Genomic DNA, 13,696 nt, shown 5'->3' on the forward strand with positions numbered 1-13,696 from the left:
TACTATACTATAAATAGTTACATAACGAAACTAGATTCAATATGGAACATCCTCAGGTTTTATGTGCCAGCATGGATATGATTGTCTGTGGATATGGATTTGGTTGTATGCAATGCAGACAAACAGCTGCACCTTCATTTGTGTCTTTTGAAAACAGCAAGAGCAGCAGTTCGTCTTTGCTGTGTCACTGTTTTGTCATGTTTCTGTGCTGCTGTGCATGCAAAAGTACTTAGTATGAGAATTATTTCATGCAAAACCTTTTTTTTTTGCGTTTTATTTAGCCTTTCTCATTCCGTGTTGTTCAAAAAGCTCAGTGTTGGTCCACAAACAAAAGTGAAACCTATGCTTATTGGTTGTGATATAGCGAGTTTGAACCAATCTGGGCATGGAGGAGGGACAATGCATCAATGTATCGTGTCTGGTTTGTCCGGAGACACAGTGACGAGCGTTTCTTTGTCAAATCAGCGTTGTCAAATTTTGATGACGTAACCGCACTGATTCCGGAGCCTCTGAAAGTCCGCGTTATGTTATATGGTACAGCACTGGAAAGCTGAGATGCTCTTCTTTATGCCAATCTTTGAATTGTATGAATCGGATCAGCGGATCAAAAGTTATTAAACATTTAAGAGCAATACTTATTTTTAGCCGCGGGCGGCTGTCTCGGTTTTTAAGGGTAGAAACCGTTGATATGCAATTGTTCATGGTATGATAATCGTGCACGTTCAAATCGTGGTAAACCGTCATACCGGTATATTGTTACAACCCTAATGTCAACCTGAATGTTTGAATGACAAAACCGTAAACGTTGAATAAAATGGTGAAATTCACATTTTGAAGACTGACTGCGCTTAGTTTTTCCAGGGTGTCCGCGGGGTCTTGATTGATTTATCAAATTTTAACACTCTTTGAGAAAATGTAGGCCCTTAAAAGGTATGTAAAAAGTCTTTATCCCGTTTTTACAAGGTCTTAAATTTTTGTTCAAACATTGTCCAAAGTGTTTGATTCCAAAAAAAGGGCATAAATCTATTTATTTTCCCTGCTGAAAAAACAAACAGCTAAAACCAGCCTCAGCTGGTTGGCTGGTCTTAGCTGGTCTCCCACCCTGGCCAGGCTGGTCAAACTGGTCTCTCAATCTGACCTGGCTGGTTTTAGCTGGTTTCCCATCTTGGCCAGGCTGATTTTTAGCTGGTCTCCCAACCTGGTTAAGCTGGTTTTAGCTGGTCTCCCAGCATGACCAGCTAGGACTAGCCAGCCTGACTTACTAAAACCCCTCTAAAACCAGCTAGGAGCAGCTTAAATCAGCTAAGAACAACCTGACCAACTAAGACCAGCTAAAAAGTGACCAAAACACCTCTAAAACCAGCCTGACCAGCTAAAACCAGCCAAGACTAGTTTGATCAACTAACACCAACCTGACCAACTAAAACCAGCTAAAAGTGGGCAAAACTCCTCTAAAACAAGCTAAGACCTGCTTGACCAGCTAGCACCAACCTGACCAATTAAGACCAGCTAAACAATGGCCAAAAACTCTCTAAAACCAGCCTGACAAATTAGCCATGACCAGCCTGGGAAACCAGCTAAAACCAGGTTGGGTGACCAGCAAAAACCAGCCCGACCAGCTTTGGATGGATCTTTCGGTAGGGTTCCTTAATTGGTTCGGGCCGGGTGTATCTGGCCAAGCTCCTCTGTCCGGATGATGTCAAGTAATTTGCGACAAATGTGGGAAGGTGATGTGACTTTCCACATGTAGTGAAACCATAGAGCAGGGCTATTCAATTAGCAGCCCGGGAGGCAATTTGTTCCAGCCCTCCATATAGTGTGACCAAGGCATCAAAACTAAATTTAGTTCAGTCGAAAAACGCTATAACTATGAAGTGACGTGCGTCTGTTCAATACAGCACAAGCTGCAGTTGAAGGCTGCGCAGAGCGTGTGTCGCCTGACATTAAGCGAGTGAGTGGCGCGAGCGGCTGAAAACCTTTGGATACTTAAGCTTAAAGACTTCTTAACAGCTCGTTTCGGTTGCACGAAACAAAACTGCTGCCACCTGTGGCTAGTTTAAAGTTCCAAGCTTATACACAAAAGCTAATACGCATGCACACCGGCAAGAAAATAAGAGAGACTAGTTTAAACGGTGGCTGAAAGCTATTGCTGAAAACAAACACAATTTATTCTTTCCAGGTTCGTTACTTCATTTAAATGACCCTTCCACACTTTGTTGATTCTCGTGTGTCTCATCCTTCTGTATGCTAGCCTTAGTGAAATTATTCTGTTCTGCAGTGTGATGCTTGTACAACATTCTGTTCTACTGACTGGTTGGTCCAGTCTGAAACATCCCAGTCCTAAACACGCTACTTCTAGAGCATTTAAAAGAAAACAGTCCGCAATGGGTACATCCTGCTTTGGTCTTCTAAAAGTACACTTCTAAAAAGTGAACGGTGTTTTCTTACTAACAGCTGGAGGAAGAAACGGTTAAACTCAAGCTTCCTTTCTGAGCATTTCTTCTGAAATTTTGTACAAAACAGGCGTCACTTGCCTGAAACTTTCCGCAAGGTCACGTCAGGGTCACCACTTTGTGTAAGAGTCTACCCGTCAAGTCAAAGACAAAATGAGACGGCATGAGTTCGGCTTAAATGTGGTTTAGTCTAATTGTAAAATAAGTTATTTTAATTCTTTACAAAAAGCTGAATTACAGTAATTAATGCAGATATTGAACTCATTGCGGTCTCCCTACGTCCTTTTTATCTTCCACAGGAATTCCCTCAGCTGTTCTTTGTTGTTGTATACATGCACCCACGTGCTCAAATTGACATGGTGTTTAAACTGTTAAAAGTGTTCTGGACGAACTGGATAATATATCCTAGGGAATTCTAATTATTGTTTTATGGACAAATATTTAAATAATAATAATAATTATAATAATAATAATTCGTTACATTTATATAGCGCTTTTCTGGGCACTCAAAGCGCTTTACACAATGGGGGGGGGATCTCCTCATCCACCACCAGTGTGCAGCATCCACCTGGATGACGCGACGGCAGCCATTTTGCGCCAGACCGCACACCACACACCAGCTGATTGGTGGAGAGGAGACAGAGTGATGATATGCCAATCATGATATGGGGATGGTTAGGAGGCCATGATGGACAGAGGCCAGTGGGCAGATTTGGCCAGGATGCCGGGGTTAAACCCCTACTCTTTTTCGAAGGACATCCTGGGATTTTTAACGACCACAGAGAGTCGGGACCTCGGTTTAACGTCTCATCCGAAAGACGGCGCTCACTGAGCAGTATAGAGTCCCCGTCACTATACTGGGGCATTAGGACCCACACAGACCGCAGGTTGGGTGCCCCCTGCTGGCCTCACTATTACCAATAAGGGATATATCCCCAATATAAGGGATATTACCAATATGTCACATGCCCCACACGTGCCGATAAAGTCTTGGACAGATGTTACCGTACGTTCACACCGAAAGCGGCGAGAGCATCAAAGTAGCCGGAAGTTATTCATTTTTAATAAGAGCCGGCGGCGAGGAGCAGCTCGGTGTGTCTTCGCCGGCGTAGGCGTCGAGGAGAGTTGAAATCAAGTTAACTTTATGGTAATGAGCTATGACGCGGATCGGCGGCAAGCAATCAGAATGAAGAAGTCTACCGCTTGACAGGAGTTCAGAGAACACAGACCTGGACTTTGGTTCCGACCACAGTTGTTCCCAAAGGTTTGATTATTGCGGTCGCCGGATTTCCAATTATTTCCAATGTTTTCCTACAGGAACGTGCATTAAATAAGTTACAGGCAAGTTACTAAGGTTCATTAATGTTATATATATTTATCTTAAAAAAAGCGGGAATCTCACACGATATGACAGTACAAAACAGTATAGCTGCTTCAGGATATTTCAGACATATGGACACATATTGGATGAATAAAGCAAAGCCACACCACACGCAACTTGATCTTCCATTGTTATATGAATTTGATAAGAAGTGCGCAACATTTTCACGCTAGAAACATGTTTTATGCAGGAATGTAGCTGATATGCTGCAATGGCTTCTTTAAATACGAGATCACAGTAGCGAGTTTTGACGCTCTCGTCGCCGGAGCTGAAGGCAGACAGCGTTGTCGCCAGGGTGGCCAGAGCAACCTTGGACGCTCTCGCTGTGAACATACGGTTATGGGTCAGTTTTGGGAACGTCTATGCCTCTGTCATTACCTCCTCTTGGTACATCTGACCACAATATGGTTTTGCTGTCTTCTTTGTATGTTCCAATTGTTAAGCAAGTGAAGAGGGAAATACGACTTGTTCAAGAATGGACACCTTCTAATATTGAAGTTTTAAGGGGTTGTTTTGATTGCACCGATTGGAATATGTATTTGACACATGTCTCGATCTTAACGAGCAAGTTGTTACTATCTCCAACTATATTACATTCTGCGTTGATTCAGTTATACCAACAAAAAAGTTTTCCCTGTATTCCAATAACAAACAATGGGTAACGAAAGAGTTAAAAAGTATACTGAATATGAAGAAGACAGTATTTCTCCCTGGAACTAACGATGAGAAAAAACAGATTAATAAGGAAGTTAAAGCAATAAAGACAGCTAAAAATAAATATAAAAATAAGATTGAAGGAGTGTTTATGCAAGGCAATCTTAAGGCAGCCTGGAGAGGCATTAAAAGTATGGCTGCAGTCAGTACACAAGTAGCAAATCAATGTATGGCTATTGAGAGGGATACTAGTTTATGTTTGGCTAACCAATACAATGAATTTTTTTTCTCGATGTGATACATTTTCAACTGATGATGAGACTGGATTATTTAAAGATAGCTTAAGTATTCTTGGTCATTTTAAATTGAACCCATTTCATATATTAAAACATCCAAAGGCCACACCACCCCATAAGGCCCCTGGACCTGATGGTATATGTGGTAGAACATTAAGACACTGTGCTGAACAGTGGAGTTCTCCATTCACTTTTCCAATCGTCCTTAGATCTATGGCAGGTAAATGAACTACGGAAGAGCTCAATTATTGTACCAATACCTAAAAAAAAAGCTAAGGCAGAATCTTTTAATGATTACCGCCCTATTGCCTTGACCTCCTTGGTCATGAAGGCCCTTGAAAAGGAAATAAAAAGGTGCATAACGACAGTTGCTGGAGAGAGTCTCTCCAAGAGAGGCTGCAAAACTGCTTTTATTAATTGCTATTTGTCACCATTTGGATAAGAGTGGGGCTGTTTGTAGACCTCTCATCTGCTTTTAATTGTTTGCAACCTATTATTTTAGGGGAGAAACTTATCGCTTAGTTTTAATTTTAACCATAGTATAGTCTATATCAGGGGTGCTCAATCCTGTTCCTTGAGATCTACCTTCCTGTACAGTTTAGCTCCTACCCTGATCAAACCCACCTGAACCAGTTAATTAGGACCTGAAATCCACTTGATACTTGATAATTACAGAGAGGTGTGTTTGATAAGGGTTGCAACTGAAATCTGCAGGAAGGTAGATCTCCAGGAACAGGATTGGCCACCCCTGGTCTATATGAACTTTTTTAACATGTAGGACACAGAGTTAGGGCAGGGATGGGAAAACTTGATCCTCAAGGGCCGGTGTCCCTGCAGAGTTTAGTTCCAACACTAGTCAAACACACCTGAACAAACAAATCAGTGTCTTCAAGATCACTTGAACTCTATAGGGAGGTCTGTTTGAATAGGGTTGGAGCTAAACTATGCAGGACACTGGCCCTCCAGGATCAATTTTGCCCACACCTGAGTTAGGGTAAATGGGGCACTATCAGACATCAGTAATATTTCTACAGGCTCTCCACAAGGCGGCGTACTTTCTCCTGTTCTTTTTATAGTATATACAGTACAAATGATTGTCGGAGTACATAGGAAAATAGGTACTTGGTTAAATATGCAGATAAGACTAGACCTGAATGTGTCTAAAAACCAGAGAAATGCTGATCAACTTTGGCAAAAAAAACACCCTCTCTCAGAAGGGTGCTAATCAATGATACACAGGTAGAGGTTGTGGAGGAATATAGGTACCTAGGAACAACTGATCAAAATACACATACAATTGTTAATAAGGCTCATGAAAGACTCAACTCTTTTAATGTAGAGAAAGATATTCTTAAGACCTTTCACAATTCATTTATTGAAAGTATTTTGTCCTTTTCCTTTATTTGCTGATTTTCTTCTCGGTCTATAAAAAACAAGAATCGTCTTCAAGGCATCGTTAATTTGTGCTCAAAGATTTTGGGAGCTCCCCTGCAAAGTCTTGCATACTTTTACGAACAGCAGGTGTTGAGGATGGCACATATTTAACTGTTGCTGCACCACAACGCATTTGTCCTTGTTTCTGCCTGTTCTTTGATCCTTGGACTGTTTATCCAGCTTTTTGATTCTTTGCTGCATGTCTCGAACCATCACCTATTTCGTGGTTTACTCTGTGGACTTCCTTTGTTGTTGAGTCCATTGGTTGTTTTGACTCTTCAACTAATGAACCTCCTTTAGGATTTAACTCCTGTTGTCATGTCCTTTCCTACTTCAATTTCTGCTTTCAGTTTTCAAGAGTTTTCTGCAATCAGCCATGGACGTGAGGTTTGATGTCCTACTCCTTTATGTACATTAAGTCGTCAATCTCCCTTATTCCCATTGAGGACAACTTTTCAAATCCTCTTCTCAGTCCTCCTATCCAGATGGGGAAGGGTGCCTTTTAATATCTCCTCCATTAGTTTTCAACTAGACAGACAGCATGTGGAAGCACAGCAAGATCAACCTTTCTGTACACAGGCAATAGGTATTAGTCAGCAAGTCTGTCGGGACATACGCAAACATACCGAATCTCAAGGCATCTGCATACCAAGGTCCAATGCGGGCACTGATGAACTGACATTTCTCAGACACGAAACAAACCTATTCCTGTTTGACCAACATTAGAACAATCTTACCAAGCACATACCCAATGTACTTGAGATCAAGAACAACACTCTTGTCCTGTTTGTTTATCCTGCCTTTGTATGTCACAGTAGATGTTTCAATGCGTTGCCTTTAGTCAAGCCCCTGAACCATACATCTTCCAGTTTCTGCATCGTACATCAAATTCATTTGCCTGACCAGTTTCAAGAATGGGAGGAAACATGTTTCCACTATGAAGATAGGCCTGCAACAACTGGTGCCTATCGGCTAAAGTGATCCCAAGATTTTTGTAATTATTGAACTTTCAAACTTATTGCTTAAAATATGTTTACTCTCAAAGCATAATGTCTTGAGATGAATAAAAGGGCCACATTTTTGTTTAATGTCTTGGCACCTGTGTCTGGAAAAAGGGCTACTCTAGACTGGAGATATTTCCTGGTGAGAGTTTTGAGATTTGCTATCTGGCTGACAAATCTTAGGTGCATAAATCGGCTTTAGAATTTCTCTAATTTTAAGACACAACTGCCAGGCTTTATCTTCCAGAGGGCTTTTGATCTGATTACCAACAAGAATAGGAAGAAGCTGCAACAAGCACCAATTCTGGGCAGCGTTGCCTCCCAAGTGCTTTCCATCATTCTTGACTTTACATGGCTAGTTTTTAGCCTAATGACAGTGGAACTTCAGCCGAGTTAAGCTCCTATTTAACCAAACATATTAAAAGTTTTTTAACAGACTTTATGTTTTCATATACAAAGGAAGATCAGCTGACATTATCCCTTTAAATAGATTATGGCCCAGCCAAGGTGGAAGTCCTGGATGACAAACATGACAAGGTTTTAGTTGGTTGAAAATGAAGTCATACTTTACACATTCTATGATGACTTGATGGCTTTTGGACAACTGATTGAGTTTGCAAAGGTTTCCATTGACTTTAAAGGGCCATGGTTTGATAGTAGGAACAAAAGTGTCTGCTTTTGTTGAAGTTTGTGAACCCCCAAGAGAATGTGACCATAGGTTATCACCTACAATTGCTATCACACTCCCCTGCAGCATTTCAGGATGGTCCTACACTTTCCCAATCTCGCTCAAAATGGCCAAAATAGTTGAAATCCAAATCCCTGCAAAGCATTATCAGTGGTATGGGCTCTACATCTGTAATGTGGCAGTACTTCATCCTCTGTCATGTATACCTGGTCCTAGGAGATTTGCAACCTCAATGGCATCCTGATGAAGGATTATTGACACAGAGGATAGTGCATGGGCGAGGTAGTGGCGCAGTAGGTAGTGCTGTCGCCTCACAGCAAGAACCTCAACTCAGTTGGCGTTTCTGTGTGGAGTTTGCATGTTCTCCCTGCCTTTGCGTGGGTTTCCTCCGGAGTGCTCAGGCGTCCCCACAGTCCAAAGACATGCGGTACAGGTGAATTGGGTGGCTAAATTGTCTGTAGTGTATGAGTGTGTGTGTGTGTGTGTGTGTGTGTGTGTGTGTGAATGTGTGTGTGGATGTTTCCCAGAGATGGGTTGCAGCTGGAAGGGCATCCGCTGCGTAAAAACTTGCTAGATAAGTTGGCGGTTCATTCCGCAGATTAATAAAGGGACTAGGCCAACAAGAAAATGAATGAGGATAGTGCATCCTGCAAGATGGTGTTGTGCAAAAAAAAAAAAAAATAATCTTACCTTTCATTCTAAGACAAGAAGTTTAAAGGTGGTTCGGGTGAGTGTGGATCAGTCAACATACCAATTTCACAAGAAATGCTTCACAAAAGATTTAAACTTCAATAAGTTAATCACAACAGCAACAATACACTTGCAGGGCATGCAGGAGAGAGACCACACTCTGGAAGCAAGCTTGAATGTGGTTTGCAACCGGTCAGCGTTTAGGCTTGCATCAACTTCCCGTCTTCCACACCTGATTGAGATACTAAAAACAGTGTATTGAATACTCAAGTGAATGTATTTATTTCCAGTGGTGGACAGCAATCAGACACACTAACTAAATCATGAAGCTGGTAACAAGACATTAAAGCCATTCATTTCCTATGCCAGTATTTCGGACGTTGTCAAACATTAAAAAACATAACCTTTAAATGTGCTGTAATTATTATATGATTGCCTTACTGTAACTTTTTAATCTGATGATGAATTTAAGAATTAATCTAGCTGTATGTGTTAATTGTACAGACACAATGCCCGACACTTTTTTTTTTTTTTTACCATTTATTCAATATAGGTTTGCACTTGTTTTCTAAGGCTTTAGTCACACAGGTAAATGATGGCTGCCTCATAACATGCGCTAATCATTAATCACCAGGGCCGGCGCGTCCATAGAGGCGACCTAGGTGGCTGCCTAGGGTGGCGGAATAGAGAGGGTGGCGTCCCTGGCTGCGTTTGAAACCGCATACTTCCATACTATATAGTACGCCAAAATCAGTATGCGAGCCGAGTAGTATGTCCGAATTCATAGAATTCGAAAATCAGTATGCGAGAAGTACCCGGATGACTTACTACATCCGACGAGATTCCGGAGTGCGCTTCCCATGCACGCTGCGCTATCCCATGATGCCCCGCGAGCGAATTCATGAATGGAAGTAAAGTGACGCAACTGACGCTGGTAGGTCACGTGACCATGACAAAATGGCGGATATAGTACGTCCGAATTCCATTCATACTTTTCACATTCATACTGTATAGAACGCACTTTTCTAACGACCGAGTAGTACGTTTAAATTCAAATGCAGTACCTACTGAGTAGTAGGCGGTTTCAGACGCAGCCCCTGACACTACCCTCACCCTATATCCGCGTAGTGCGGCCGAATAGTGAAGGCGGCGTCTGCGACACTACCCTCACCACCCACGCCCTCAGTTATATCCGCGTCTAGTGAGGTATAATACCCCGTGCTTTCACTTTAGGGTTGAGGGCGGCGCGACCGTCCTTTGCCTAGTAATCACTTCTCAAAGTGCTCAGACAGCCATTACTGAACAATAAAGTCTTAATTTAAAGACCATGAAAAAAAACAAAAAAACATTGAGCAATCTAGATTTTTATAAATGAAATATAGAGTAGTCTCAGACAAACACCTTGTATTGCCAGCCTCATCTTCAACACCTCTTACATGTCCATAACATTCATCTCAATCTTTGTTTTTTTTTTTGTAATAGTAAAACCACAAAATAATTAATTGAATGAACACTGAATTTGCCAATCTTGCTGACATTGGAAATCTAGTTTAGAATCAGTGTCAATCCAGCTGCTGAAATCATGAAACTATTAATTGAAAAACTATTAAACAATTATTACCGGTGCTAAATTTGATATACATCAAGGGTCTCAAACTTCGCGGGATGATAGTTTGTGGTATGAAAGTTTAATGTTAGTCCGGCGCTTGTGTTTGATATGGCACTTTACAGTGTTGTGTGCAGAGCTGAACGAACCTACCATTCACGGTGTGTTATATGGCTCTCTGGGGCGGGACATTGGCTGGGCTTGGTGCAGGCAGAGAAACATTTCTCATCTCAATGAGTGAAAGTTACAGTAGCGTTGCCATGGAGTGTTTTCTCCCATGCCTGCTGGCTGCCTTGTGTCGATTGGGCACGCAAGGACATTTGTCCCAGTGCGCTTCATTCACAACACTTAAAATAAATTAATTAATTAAGGTGCTGCCCAGCGGGACATTACATGTAGATAAATGTATATAAATCAGTGCTTAATTTGAGGAGAATCTTGCCGGATCCTGTTTCGGGAAATGTCAGATATTTGTGTTTTGCTTTCCGGTATTAATTTGATTTGATTCGGCATTAACTTGTGGGCAGTGAAAACCTGCGTGTGAGTGTGTGTAAATGAGAGCAAGCTAAGATTGTGTGCGCGCACGCATGACAGTAGTCACAATGCGCAAGTTAAAGCAAAATTCAGGTTTAACTATTGGCTCGGAACACTAATTTCAACCAATCATCTTTCTTACGTTTACAATCACTCTCATTGGTTGGTGGTTAATGTTTTACGCGCAGTGAGCAGCCAAAATAAATAATGGTACACTGGCCTACCTAAATGATATCTGTATTTTCAAAATTGCAAAAAGGCAATTTTTTGAAAACTACAAGTAAATCTGATAATGAGGCTGATCAAACGAGATCTCGAAAAGCTTTAACTGCGTCCCTGGATCAGGATAGCGACAGACAGAAGCAAAGCGAGTCAAGTCAGCTACAGAACGTGATGGAGGAGCCAACTGTGGGCTCTTCTTGAAGATTAGACAGAGCGAGTTCTTTAATTACTATTTTTCACTTGGAAGAGAACTAAAATGGCACTTAGAGAGTTAATGTGAGGTCTTTCTCTAACAAAAGAAATTAAAGTGATGCGTACACGGTGGGATAAACGAAAAAAAAAAAAACCTAATGTAGCCTAATGTCATCTGCAGTCACACATATCGGCACCTGTCCATCGGCAACAAGAGCAGGGCTCGAAATTGCGACCATTTTGGTCGCATATGCGCCCGAAATTTTATCTATGCGACCTTAAAATATATTTGGGAGCATTTCTGCGAGTGCTTAAAATTGTTGTGTGCGACCAGTTTTTATTGCAAAATGTTCAGCACATGCGCGGATTCGGGAGACCTTTACTCAGAATGCATCTCTAAGCTCTTTGTCTGCACTTGAAACGTGAAACGCAGCGCTCGGGAATGGTTTAAAACAGTTGTCATGTCAACTTGCTGCAGTAAACAAATCCAAGTCCGTAATGCTTGCCCCGCCTTCGTGCTCTTCTTATTGGCCCACCACTGCTCTAGCACTGAACGCGAATGATTGGTTAATATCAGCTGTCAATCAGTCAGCGCCTTCTTGCTTCGGATGACAGAGAGCTACTACCGCGAAAAATTGTAAAGCGCTAAAGATGAGAATGAAGATCACATAACACAGACATATTTAGTTTTAGAAACCATCTAGTTGCAATTAATGACACATCTTATTAGTGACCATGTGCTGAATGTTAATTTCCAAGAGTACAAGACTTCCATTGGCTTCAAGTCCGTTATGAAAAGTCTGTGGGATGGAGATTTCAGGTAACTGTTTGCCACATCTAGCACGACAGCTTCTGTTTAATCCTCCATATAATCGCCAGATGCTGTCCACCGTGCAAGGGGCAGCTATATGACAAATTGAACACCACATAGGCTACACCATCGCAAACGGGCTTACACTGAGTAAATTAATATCACTACTTATAAAAAGACCGGTATTGCTATTGTAACATATTGTAACCTGCATTCTGGAGATAAACATTCCATTTAACATTCCAGAAAACAATCTGGGTGAATCGCCAGGACAATAAAATCACTTGGCGACGAAAAGTCTGGCTTAGTAATCCGTGGTGACATGTTAACAAGTCTGGGAGACTTCACAGAACCACTCTCTGCCTACTTCAAAAGAACATGACAGATAAGATAAGAAAGAAAATGAACTCATCAAATCCAGAACCAGCACAAAACCAATGTGTTATATTTTGTAAACTTTGTATCTCATTTCTGACTTTTCTTACCTGTGTAACAGCTCTTATAACCTGTATGCATGTTCCATTTAGGCCTTTGTAAAGCATAAATATTGTAAGGATATGAAAAATTATGTGGATGTACTTTCAACCCCCCCCATGTTTGGTACCGATGGGTTTCTGCTGACATTTTACAACACATGATGCATAGATCGAGACCATAACTCGCATTGCTTTATTCTTTAAAGCCCTGTATTAAATGCCTGTCCGTATGCTTTAGGCGGACGCTCAAATTTGCATACGAGCAGCCCAGAGACAAAGGAAGGTTCGCGCGCAAACTTTCCCCTGAAATCATTGGTCAGAATGCTGTACGGGTTGTCACGTGACCCGCAGGTATAAGCACACTTCCCCCCAAACATCTGGGCAGAAAGAGAACGTCCCAAAAAGGAACATCATTGACGGTGGTCCCTTCAAGGGCCACACGGCTCTTCACAGCCGCATGGACTTTCCCGCCACGTTTTCTTTATTTTCCGGCAAAGTAAATTCAGTTTAAAGTTTGCGATCGTGTTCGTCCGAACTGCATTACAAACTCCACGCATCAAAGGACATCAAGAGTAGTTTTCATCACGACGGAAGAGAGACGCATAAAAGAGACCTCTAGACATGAAAAACCAGGTGATTTTAGTTATGCGATTAAGCTGTGCCCCTTTTTCCAAAAAGGTGTTTTTTATAACCTTGGTGGTCCTTAATGGTGCGGGTGGAACTGAAAGTTTTGTCACTCTTTTATCTGAAATCTCTATCTCCTCGCTTTACTATTTCTCTTTGTTGTTACACGTTCTTTAGACCCGATATCTCCACGTGGTTTACCTTTGTTCTGTGTTAAATGTATGTTTGTGGGTTTGTTTGTTCGTTACGTCTGACTAGTCAATAAATTCCATTATAATCAAATGAATTGTATTGTTTGCCTCACGAGTAAATGTCACTGAAATACAGATTCCCCTGCCTTGCTATTATAAGTTGTTTAAAACTTTTGAATGATTAATCTACTTCACAAGAAGTAGCAATTAAATTCCCTTTTTCTAAATGAATAGATTACCGTGTCCGCTCGGAAGAGCGGCGGCTCTGCTTGTGTTCGTTTGGTCAAATTAACAATAAATTGATCCGGAATATTAATTATTAATAATAATTCGTTATTGTTGATCATTAATATTCATAATCTGGGAATCCGCTCGGTCGCGCGAGCATGATCATTTACAATTATATGTTTGTTTGACTAAACTGACTGAAGCTTAAGCCGGAA

The 13,696-nt window shown here is 41.4% G+C and overlaps 2 protein-coding genes across 2 annotated transcripts in view; both read left to right on the forward strand.

Annotated features, from left to right (window-relative positions):
- si:cabz01069013.3 overlaps positions 1-834 on the forward strand; it is a 6,896-nt gene extending 6,062 nt beyond the window's left edge. Inside the window, exon 3 of the mRNA NM_001327921.3 lies at positions 1-834. This exon is cut by the window's left edge and continues 1,433 nt beyond it. The gene's annotated coding sequence lies outside the window, so the exon portion shown is untranslated.
- Positions 1-13,696, forward strand: part of zgc:165515 — a 116,112-nt gene that overhangs the window by 171 nt on the left and 102,245 nt on the right. Inside the window, exon 1 of the mRNA XM_087246081.1 lies at positions 1-769. This exon is cut by the window's left edge and continues 171 nt beyond it. The gene's annotated coding sequence lies outside the window, so the exon portion shown is untranslated. The remainder of the gene's footprint in view (positions 770-13,696) is intronic.

Source organism: Danio rerio, chromosome 4 (assembly GCF_052040795.2).
Source record: "Danio rerio strain M-AB ecotype USA chromosome 4, GRCz13ab, whole genome shotgun sequence".
NCBI lineage: Eukaryota > Metazoa > Chordata > Actinopteri > Cypriniformes > Danionidae > Danio > Danio rerio.